The sequence below is a fragment of the Mobula birostris genome, chromosome 4 (assembly GCF_030028105.1).
Source record: "Mobula birostris isolate sMobBir1 chromosome 4, sMobBir1.hap1, whole genome shotgun sequence".
Taxonomy (NCBI): domain Eukaryota; kingdom Metazoa; phylum Chordata; class Chondrichthyes; order Myliobatiformes; family Myliobatidae; genus Mobula; species Mobula birostris.
In genome coordinates this window covers 113768055-113780081 of record NC_092373.1, presented here as the reverse complement: position 1 = coordinate 113780081, position 12027 = coordinate 113768055, and positions in this window count along the sequence as shown.

Below are 12027 nucleotides of genomic sequence, written 5' to 3'. Positions count from 1 at the left end.
ACAACATCTGTAACCCCCCAATCCTCTGGAACCTCTCCCATCCCCAATGATGATATAAAGATCATCGCCAGAGGCTCAGTAATCTCCTCCCTCACCTCCCACAGTAGCCTGGGGTACATCTCATTCGGTCCCAGTGACTTATCCAACTTGATGCTTTCCAAAAGCTCCAGCACATCCTCTTTCTTAATATCTACATACTCAAGCTTTTCAGTCTGCTGTAAGTCATCCCTACAATCGCCAAGATCCTTTTCCATAGTGAATACTGAAGCAAAGTATTCATTAAGTACCTGCACTATCTCCTCCGGTTCCATACGCACTTTCCCACTGTCACACTTGATTGGTCCTATTCTCTCACGTCTTATCCTTTTGCTCTTCACACACTTGTAGAATGCCTTGGGGTTTTCCTAAGTCCTGTCCGTCAAGGCCTTCTTATAGCTCCTTCTGGCTCTCCTAATTTCATTCTTAAGCTCCTTCCTGCTAGCATTATAATCTTCTAGATCGCTATCATTACCTAGTTTTTATGAACCTTTCGTAAGCTTTTCTTTTTCTCTTGACTAGATTTACAGCAGCATTTGTACACCACGGTTCCTGCACCCTACTATTCTTTCCCTGGCTGATTGGAACATACCTGTACAGAATGTCACTACAAATATCCCCTGAACATTCATCACATTTCTTCTGTACATTTCCCTGAGAATATCTGTTCCCAATTTATGCTTCCAAGTTCCTGCCTGATAGCCTCATTTTCCCCCTTACTCCAACTAAACGCTTTCCTAACTTGTCTGTTCCTATCCCTCTCCAATGCTACGGTAAAGGAGATAGATTTATGATCACGACCTTCAAAATGCTCTCCCACTGAGAGATCTGACACCTGACCAGATTCATTTCCCAATAACAGATCAAGTACAGCCTCTCCTCTTGTAGGCTTATCTACATATTGTGTCAAAAAACATTCCTGAACACACCTAACAAACTCCTCCCCATCTGAACCCCTCACTCTAGGGAGATACCAATCGATATCTTCAACAATAACCTAAACAGGCTGAAAGCAGAACAGACTTCTCTTACAGAACTACTAAATGAAGTATCTACAGCATAACAGTAAAGGTGTAAACCAGTGTATTACCGTTATTAGAGGAGATTAATAGCATTTTGATTCTTTACTGTTAATATAATAATTTTTCAATGAACATGGTAGAGAAAGGTAAGGAAAACTATTTTACCTATGACTGAATCAGTAACTCAATGATATACATTTATGATTGAGATACATGAGGCTGCAGATGTTGAACATAACAGACATGGTTACAGGTTGGGTTGAATTAGGCTTATTATAGTAAAGTTCTTGTATCTCTAGCCTGTGGACTACAAGGAATGACATAGACCAGATGGACTCAAGTGTAGTGGAGACCAGAGACAAGGATAGAGTTGAACTAAGAATCTGCCCTTAAGGTTTGATTTGTAGAGAGCAACAGCTGGGACTCATGGATCATTGCACACAGGGTAGGTAAACTCAAAACTGAGCAAAGACAAACAAAATAGAGGAAGCTTAATCAGAAAAACAAAAGAAGGCACAGATGCACTGATAACGAAAATGAGACACAGGTGAAAATAATCAACTAACAATCAGGAGAGAAGGAGTGACAGAGCCTGGAGGACTCCGATCAAAACATGACATTAAAGTTGAAGCAACAAACAAAATGCTGGAGGAAATTGGTGGGTCAGGGCAGGCAGGATTTGTGGAGTGGAGTGAAGTGACAGGTTGACATTTTGAGTCAAGACCCTTCATCTGGACTTCCATTTAAACTTCATCAAACTTATGATTATTAGTCAAAGAACAATATGATTATCATTATGAGGACACACAGTCCCCTTTTATTATCATTTAGTAATGCATGCATTAAGAAATGATACAATGTTTTTCCAGAATGATATCATGAAAACACATGACAAACCGACTTAAAAACGAACAAAAACCACATAATTATAACATATAGTTACAACAGTGCAAAGCAATACCGTAATTTAGTAAGAACAGACCATGGCACAGTAAAAGTCTCAAAGTCTCTCGAAAGTCCCATCATCTCATGTAGATGGTAAACCTCCAGTGCTGCCAACTTGCCGATGCAGCATCCCGGAAGCATCCGACCACAGTCCGACTCCGAGTCCGTCCGAAAACTCTGAGCCTCCGACCACCTCTTTGACACCGAGCACCAAGCACCATCTCTGCCAAGCGCTTCGACCCCGGCCCCGGCAACAGGCAATACGCAAAGTCGAGGACTTGGGGCCTTCGTCTCCGGAGATTCTCGATCGCACAGTAGTAGCGGCAGCGAAGCTGGCATTTCAGAAGTTACTCCAGATGTTCCTCTGCACTTCTCGTGGCTGTCTCCATCAAATCCGGATTGTGCATGGCCCCCTAGTTAGAATGAATAATTGATATTCATTCGGAACGGCCGCGCGCACTGAGTCACGCCACCATCTTCTCCTAAAAGGAATTAAGAGATATTTCCTTTTAATAAAGTGAGTTAAGAGGACTATTCTGTCAGAAACACTGGTGGAAGGAGAATCCATTGCAGAGAACAACATTAACAACATTGAAATTGTTTAAAATTAAAGATAAATATCTTTAATATCTTTGATTGTATCATTTCTTAATGCATGCATTATTAAATGACAACAAAAGAGGACTACGTGTCTTCATAATCTAATCTAAATAACAGGTAAGTGACAAGGAATTTGGACACTGAACAGTTTCTTCAAAAATTGAACATTTGGGTGATAGGTCAAAATGTTTGCATTATACTTTGTGAAATTATCATTGTTATAAATTTTGTAGGATATCTTTTGGAGTATGAATAGGTTAGAAATAAAGTGTGTTTGAATCTATAACAATTCCTGAACCCTTACGTACTGGGATTCATTATCTGCAACTTCTTCACTTGGATCACTGTACCGAAACTGCTACTTATAATGCACAATCACATCCAAACTCTTAATATCAGTTAACTTATTGAGCTAAAATATTGAGATGTCATCTACAATGATTAAATATTGATCCTAAGTAATTCAAGTCTGTCAGTTCTGACTTTTCTCTGAGGGGCTCTATGAATCTCACTCCCTATGTCTCTCTCTCTTTCTGTGAGGGATTTTATACTTTCTTTCAGTGTGCTTTGTAGTACTTCTGACATTTGCAACTGCATGCTGCCAAGTAAGCCCAGAATCAGACTTTCTGAATAATTCAGAAAGATTTCAGGTCAGGAAACTTCACCTGGAATGAAAGACAGAGAGGGAATAGTTAGTATAAAGAGGTTTGGGGAGGGTTGAAGCAAGTGGTGGCAAGCAGTAGGCAGATCCAATTGAGGAGGGTGATAGGCAGATGGAGGAGGGAAGAGTGTAACTAATGACAGAGGAACGGAAGTGATAGGGGGATGCAACAAAGGGTTGCAAGTGATGAAATCTGAGAGAAAATTCATGTGGAACATGAAATCTGAGAGGAAATTCATGGGGATCATGAAATCTGAGAGGAAAATCATGTGGAGCATGAAATCAAGTGAGGAATGTGGGGTGGGCAGATGGAGCCGTGAAAGGAAGAGACCCTGTGGAAGGGGTGGAAGAAGTGAAAGAAACGGGGTGATGGGGATGTTGGAAAGGGTGTGGGAGGAACTGGGTAGATCATGAGGATGAAAAGGACAGAGTGAAAGCAAGTTACCTCAAACTGGAGAAGCAGAATCTTCAAAGTTGTTAACTTTGTGGCAACAGTATAACGCAATGCATGTGTTATAATGGAGAAAAAGACCTGTGAATATAAAATAATTACATTAAATAAATAGTGCAAAAAATAGAAATTAAAAAAAAGTAGTGAGGTAGTCTTCATAGGTTCAATGTCCATTCAGAAATTGGATGGCAGAGGGGAAGAAACTGTTCCTGAATCATTGACCTGAGTGGCTTCAAGCTTCTGTACCTCCTTCCTGATGGTAGCAAGGAGAAGAGGGCATGTCCTGGGTGATGGGGTTCTTTAATGACCGACACTGACTTTTTGAGGCATCGCTCCTTGAAGATGTCCTGGATACTATGGAGGCTAGTGTCCATGATGGAGCTGACTAAGGTTACAACTCTCCGCAGCTCATTTTGATCCTGTGCCACAGCCACCACCCATACCGGACAGAGATGTAGCCAGTTAGAATGCTCTCCATGGTAGATCTGTAGAAATTTGTGAGTGTTTTGGGTGACATACAAGATCTCCACAAATTCCTAATGAAACTTAGCTGCTATCATGCCTTCTTTGTAGCTGCATCCATATGTTGGGTCTAGGTTCAATTAGGAAGTTGAGGATCCAGAGTGAGGCACAGAGGCCCAGGTTCTAGAGCTTTTTGATCAGAACTGTAAGAATGATGTTGTTAAACATTGGGCTGTAGTCAATTAACAGTATCTTGACATAGGTATTTGTATTGTGCAGGTGATCAAAGGCCGTGTGGAAAGCCAATAATATTGCATCTGCTGTTGACCTATTGTGGCAACAGGCAAATTGCAGTTGGTCCAGGTCCTTCAGGTCCTTGCTGAGGCAGGATTTAGTTCTAGCCATGACCAACCTCTCAAGACAATTCATCACTATAGATGTGAGTGCTATTGGATGTTAGTCGTTCAGGCATCTCACCCTGCTCTTCTTGGGCACTGGTATGATTGTTGCCCTTTTGAAGCAGGTGGGAACTTCTGACTGCAGCAATGAGAGATTGAAAATGATTTGAACACCCTCGCCAGTTGGTTGGCACAGATTTTCAGGGCTTTACCAGGTACACCACCTGGGCCCGTTGCCTTGCAAGGATTCACCCTCTTGAAAGACAGCCTGACTTCAGTCTCTGAGACAGAGATCACAGGGTTACTGGGTGCTGCACGGATCCTCATAGCTGTAGTTTTATTCTCCTTTCAAAGTGTGCACAAAAGGCATTGGGCTTATCTGGTACTGAAGCATCACTGCCATTCAAGATGTTGAGTTTCACTTTGCAGGAAATAATGGCCTGCAAAGAGTTGACGTGCATCCAATGTTGTCCCAACCTCACTCAGGCTTTTTCCTTGGGTCTTGAAGTAGCAGTCCGTAAGTCATGCCTGGTTTTCTTGTACAGACTAGGTCACCAGAGTTGAATGTCACCGATCAAGCCCTCAGCCCTACAAACCTCCTGGTTCATCCATGATTTTTGATTTAGGTACGTACAGTAAGTTTTCGCACACATTCATCCACACAGGTTTTAATGAAGTCAGTGACAACTGCAGTGTGCTCATTCAGACTCCAAGATGAATCCCTGAATACAGTCCTGTCTGCAGATTCAAAGTTGTCCTGTAAGTTCTCTGGCACCTCCCTTCTCCACACCTTCTTGGACCTCACTGCTGGTCCTGCTGTCTTCTGTCTCTGCCTATACTCAGGGAGTAGAAGTACAGCCAGGTGACCAGACCTTCCGAAGTGATGGTGTAGAATAACAAGGTAAGACCTCTTGATGGTGATATAACAGTGGTCCAGTGTGTTGTTTCCTCTGGTACTGCAAGTGATTTTTTGGGAATAATTATTTTGAGACTTTTCAAACTGGCCTGGTTAAAATCCCCTAAAATAGCAGGGAAGGCATCAGAATGTGCTGTTTCGTGCCTGTTGATTACATCACTCAGATCATCTCAAGCTTGTTTTTCACTAGTCTGAGGTGGGATGTAAACAAGACGATGGCTGAAATCTCCCACGGTAGATAAAATGGACAACACTTGATTGCAAGCTATTCCAGGTCTGGTGAACTTGTTTGTGCACCACGAGGAGATGGTCATGAAGCATACTCCTTCACCCTGCCTTTGAAAGACTCAGCAGTCCTACCTTGGCGGAGAATTGTGAAACCATCAATCTGAATCACTGTGTATGGAATGGAAGGGGTTAATCAAGATTCAGTGAAACAAAACCCGTAAGTGGTCTACCTGGTACAACACTCTAGCTCTGAGATCTTCAATTTTAATACTAGAGTCTGTATGTTTGCCAGAAAGATAGTCGATATTGGGAGTCAGAAGCCACACTTCCTTAAGCAAGCGTTCAAACCAGCTCAACATCCCCACGTCTGCAATCACATAGGGGAAGCCTGCCAGTGCCAGCAATCAGAGTCCATTCAAGTTCCGTCGACTTTCAGTAATGATAGATTTTTTAATTGCATTGAAACAACGTTACTTACCATATGGATCTTGGATGTCGTTGTGGTTCTCGGTTGTAGCAGAGTGTTTGATGGTTTCTATCAGAGCTGCACACACGAGTTGCCTTCTTGGTGGTGCCCTGGAACTCAATGTTTATGGTGTTAGATTGTAGGCTATCCAGAGCTAGCACCCATGAGCTCTAGGGGGCCATGGCAGATGGAGCACAGACCACATTGAGCGGACTGGATGCAATGAACCACTGTTTAGTGGTAAGGGAGGAGCTGTATGGACAAGTTACACCTCCTGTGGTTGCAGGAGAATGTGCCTGAGGAAAGGACAGCTTACAGGTAAGGAAGGTTGAGCGAAGCAGGAAGAGTGGTCTCTCTGGAAAGCAGAAAGATGTGCAAGGGGAAGAGTGGCTAGTGTTGGATCTCATCGTAGCTAACAGAAATTTTGAAGAATGATTTGCTGGATGCGTAGGCTCTGAGGACTAGAGAAACTTAGTCCCTGTCTAGTGGGAAGTGGGATAAGTTCAGAAGTATGGGAAATAGAGGAGTTGTGGGTGAGGGCTCCAGTGATAACAGTGGAGAGGAAACCCTGACTTCTGAAAAAGGAGGACTTCCCAGATATCCTCTAGTGCAGGCCCGGCGGTCCCTAACCACCGGGCCATGGACTGGTACCGGGCCGCAAAGCATGTGCTACCAGGCCCCGAGGAAACGATACGATTTGGCGATATGAGTCAGCTGCACCTTTCCTCATTCCTTGTCACGCCCACTGTCGAGCTTGAACGCACGTGAGGTCATTTTCCGCGCATCATCCATGTCAGCGGGGGAAGGAGATCAACTCCTCGAGCTTGCAAATGACAGCGGGATGAAAAGTAAGTTTGACATAACATCTCTGCCGGCATTCTGGATCAAAGTCAAGGCTAAATAACCTGGGATAGCCATGAAAGCACTGAAAACGTTGCTTCCATTTCCAACATATCTCTGCAATGAATGCAACGAAAACGAAATTGCAGAATAGACTGGACATAAGGAACCTCCTTCGAGTATTGCTGTCCCTCGATGGGTCCGCCTTGTTCCAGGGACCAAGTATTCAGCCCAGGGCTCCCACTGATTCAGCAATGTTGGTGTGTTGCAATAATTTTATATGTTCATACAGGGAAAATATGTGCTGTGTGTTTTTTATATCAAACGTTACTTAAAATGTTATGATGCTATTGACTTATGAGTGACTTCTATAACCATATAACAATTACAGCGCGGAAATAGGCAATCTCTGCCCTTCTAGTCCGTACCGAATGTTACTCTCACCTAGTCCCACCGACCTGCACTCAGCCCATAACCCTCCATTCCTTTCCTGTCCATATACCTGTCCAATTTTTGTTTAAATGATAATATTGAACCTGAAGCAGGAAGAGTGGTCTCTCTGGAAAGACCACTTCTACTGGAAATTCGTTCAATACTTACTTCAAGCTCCCCTGTCCTCTCCTGATAATTGACATCACTATATTCATGCGAGGAAAATATGCACTGTGTGTTTAATATTAACTTCGTTAGATAACCCTTTTAGAAACGAAATTGAGTGTATTTGCCACTTATCACCTATATTCCGGTCGTGATTAACATCCTCCCCCCCGGAACAGAATCGACAAAAACGATTTGTAGAAAAAAATCGGCAGGTACACGTCACGCATGTGCACTGGTGCCCGTGCAAGGCTTCTTGGTCATTGTAGTCTTTCTCGGGGTAAACACAATGTATTTGACTGCTACTCTTGTCCGTTGGCAACCCTACCACTGCACCCCCCCCACCCCCGGGCTGGCCGGTCCGCAAGAATATTGTCAATAATAAACCGGTCCGCGTTGCAAAAAAGGTTGGGGACCCCTGCACTGGTGGAAGACCTCATCTTGAGAGCAGATGCAGTGGAGACAGAGAAACTGAGAAAAATGAATGGTGTCCTTATAAGAGACAGAATGGGAGAAAGCGTACTCCATGTAGCTCTGGCAGTCAGTGAGGGTTTAGTAATTTTTGTTGTTTAATCTGTCTCCTGATATGGAGTCAGAGAGATTGAGAAAGGGAAGAGAGGTGTCAGAAATGGTCTATGTGAATGTCAGGTCAGAGCAAAAGTTGGTAAAGTAGAGGGAATAGATGAGTTCTACACAGGTGTACCAATGTAGGAGGCAAGGCAGGTTAATATTAAAAAAGGCTTTGCAAAACAAAATAGAGCATAAGAGATCTATAATTTCTGATGTGATCCCCAGTTAAGAGACTTGCACATAAACTTATGTTGGCTCCATAATCTTAACTCATATAAAACTTAATGCTGTCTGTTTAGGTCATTTCCCATTTGTCCTCACTGTCACAGTAACTTCTCAATGCAAACAAGATTTGGGTTTGGATATTATAAATGGACTCTGGTCTCTGTATTTACAGAAAGAATTAACCTACTTCAGAAGAATAAATTAGAATGGAAAATGGCACTGGACACCCTGGATGTTAATGATCACCCGATTGATGCTACTTCTTAACTTGCTTGAGAAGATTTAATTAAAGCAAAATAACTGAAGGTGGGAAAGGGACATCTACATGAAATTCCACAAGAGATCAGTCTCCCATCGCAACTGACCTTCAGGGAATTAGCAGCAATGGACCTTTCACAGCTGCAGTATTTCACCATATGTGTTTATCTCTTGCTAGACATGCAAGAGAGGACACGTAGAAACTCTACAGAATTTCATGAAAATTATAATGCTCAGCATATTAATGCTGCATAAATTCAATTTTTGTTGATTTAAAATACTGCTTACTTTTCCTTTATAAATGTTTGACGAATTAGTTGAAGAATTTGGAAGAATATCATTAGATTAGATTAGATTATGAGGACACGCAGACCTCTTTTATTGTCATTTAGTAATGCATGCATTAAGAAATGATACAATGTTCCTCCGAATGATATCACAGAAACACAAGACAAATCAAGACTGAAAAACTGACAAAAAACACATAACTATATAACATGAAGTTACAATAGTATAAAGCAATACCGTAACTTGATAAAGAACAGACCATGGGCATGGTAAAATAAAAATCTCAAAGTCTCTGGAAAGTCCCATCATCTCACGCAGACGGTAGAAGGGAGAAACTCTCCCTGCCATGAACCTCCAGCGCCGCAAACTTGCCAATGCAGTACCCTGGAAGAACCCAACCACAGCCGACTCTTGAGTCTGTCCAAAAACTTCGAGCCTCCGACCAGCCCTCCGACACCGAGCACCAAGCACCATCTCTGCCGAGCGCTTTGAACCCGGCCCCGGTAACAGGAAATAGGCAAAGCCGAGAATTTGGGACCTTCTCCTCCGGAGATTCTCAATCGCACAGTAGCAGCAGCAGCGAAACAGGCATTTCAGAAGTTTCACCAGATGTCCCTCCCTGCTTCTCACGTCTGTCTCCATCAAATCAGGATTGTGCACAGTACCTACTTACAAATACGATATCATTTCGGAGTGCCCGCACACACTGCGTCGCACCACCATCTTCTCCTCCCCTCCTTATCATAATGCAAATATCAAAAATTACTGTTAATTTGATAATGTTGCTTGAATTACATACAGTAGTTCTTTCTTAATACAATATACAGTGAGTTTGAATTTCCTTGTCATCTTTGGACCGGTTGAAGCCTATACTATTTACCAGCAGAGGGCGCTCTGTGCAAGCTGCTTAGTGGAGCAAACATATGTAATGAGCAGTTTGAAACCAGGGTTATCTCAGAGCAGCTCTGGTGAACCTTCAGTATTGCTTTTCTGCAAACATCCTCTGAAAAAAGAGCACGAGTAAGGACGTAAACACGAGGAATTCTGCAGATGCTGGAAATTCAAGCAACACACATCAAAGTTGCTGGTGAACGCAGCAGGCCAGGCAGCATCTCTAGGAAGAGGTACAGTCGATGCTTCGGGCCGAGACCATTCGTCAGGACTAACTGAAAGAAGAGCTAGTAAGAGATTTGAAAGTGGGAGGGGGAGGGGGAGATCCAAAATGATAGGAGAAGACAGGAGGGAGAGGGATGGAGCCAAGAGCTGGACAGGTGATTGGCAAAAGGGATATGAGAGGATCATGGGACAGGAGGCCTAGGGAGAAAGAAAAGAGGGAGGGGGGAAACCCAGAGGATGGGCAAGGGGTATAGTGAGAGGGCTAGAGGGAGAAAAAGGAGAGAGAGAAAAAGAAAAAGAATGTGTGTATATAAATAAATAACGGATGGGGTAGGAGGGGGAAGTGGGGCATTAGCAGAAGTTTGAGAAGTCAATGTTGATGCCATCAGGTTGGAGGCTACCCAGACGGAATATAAGGTGTTGTTCCTCCAACCTGGGTGTGGCTTCATCTTTACAGTAGAGGAGACCGTGGATAGACATATTAGAATGGGAATGGGGCGTGGAATTAAAATGTGTGGCCACTGGGAGATCCTGCTTTCTCTGGTGGACAGAGCGTAGGTGTTCAGAGAAACAATCTCCCAGTCTGCGTCGGGTCTCACCAATATATAGAAGGCCACATCAGGAGCACCGGACGCAGTATATCACCCCAGCCGACTCACAGGTGAAGTGTTGCCTCACCTGGAAGGACTGTCTGGGGCCCTGAATGGTGGTAAGGGAGGAAGTGTAAGGGCATGTGTAGCACTTGTTCCGCTTACAAGGATAAGTGCCAGGAGGGAGATCGGTGGGGAGGGATGGGGGAGACGAATGGACAAGGGAGTCGCGTAGGGAGCGACCCCTGCGGAAAGCAGAGTGGGGGAGGGAAAGATGTCCTTAGTGGTGGGATCCCGTTGGAGGTGGCGGAAGTTACGGAGAACAATATGGTTGGACCCAGAGGCTGGTGGGGTGGTAGGTGAGGACAAGGGGAACCCTATTCCTAGTGGGGTGGCAGGAGGATAGAGTGAGAGCAGATGTGCGTGAAATGGGGGAGATGCGTTTGAAAGCAGAGTTGATGGTGGAGGAAGGGAATCCCCTTTCTTTAAAAAAGGCGGACATCTTCCTCGTCCTGGAATGAAAAGCCTCATCCTGAGAGCAGATGCGGCGGAGATGGAGGAATTGCGAGAAGGGAATGGCATTTTTGCAAGAGACAGGGTGAGAAGAAGAATAGTCCAGATAGCTGTGAGAGTCAGTAGGCTTATAGTTGTTGTTGTTGTTGTTGTTGTTCGTCCTTCGTAGTCGAAGATGACCATGGCTTCAAAGTCAAATGGGAGATTGGTGGCTATGGGTCCGGAGGTGACTGATGAGGCCAATCCGGGCCCTGAAGGCTCGCCCACATGTGGGACACAAGTGGGTGGGTGCTGTCGTGGCAGTGGATGCTGCTCAGGCCTTGCGCACAGCAGGCTTTCGTTGCACCTCGATGATGCCCTGACTTCAGTTGCATGGGCTCCTGTGGTGATCTTGCTGCGCCAAGCTGGACGGTCGAGGGCAAGCGGTTCCCACGTGTTGATGTCGACACCCAGGCCTTTGAGGGACGCTTTGAGGCAGTCTTTGTAACGTTTCTTCTGCCCCCCCGACTGAGCGCTTGCCCTGACACAGTTCTCCGTACAGCAGCGGCTTAGGCAATTGGCTGTCTGGCATTCTGACCACATGTCCAGCCCACCTGGCTTGGGCTTTCAGCAGGAGGGTGTAGACACTGCAGAGCCCAGCTCGTTCCAGGATTTCCGTGTCGGGGACTTTGTCCTGCCACCTGATGTGGAGGAGTCTGCAGAGACAGCTCAGGTGAAAGTGGTTGAGCTGTTTGGCGTGTCTGCTGTAGACAGTCCAGGTCTCGCTGGCGTAAAGGAGGGTGGTAAGGACCACTGCACAGTAGACCTTCAGCTTGGTGGTAAGGCTGAGTCCTCTCCGCTCCCAG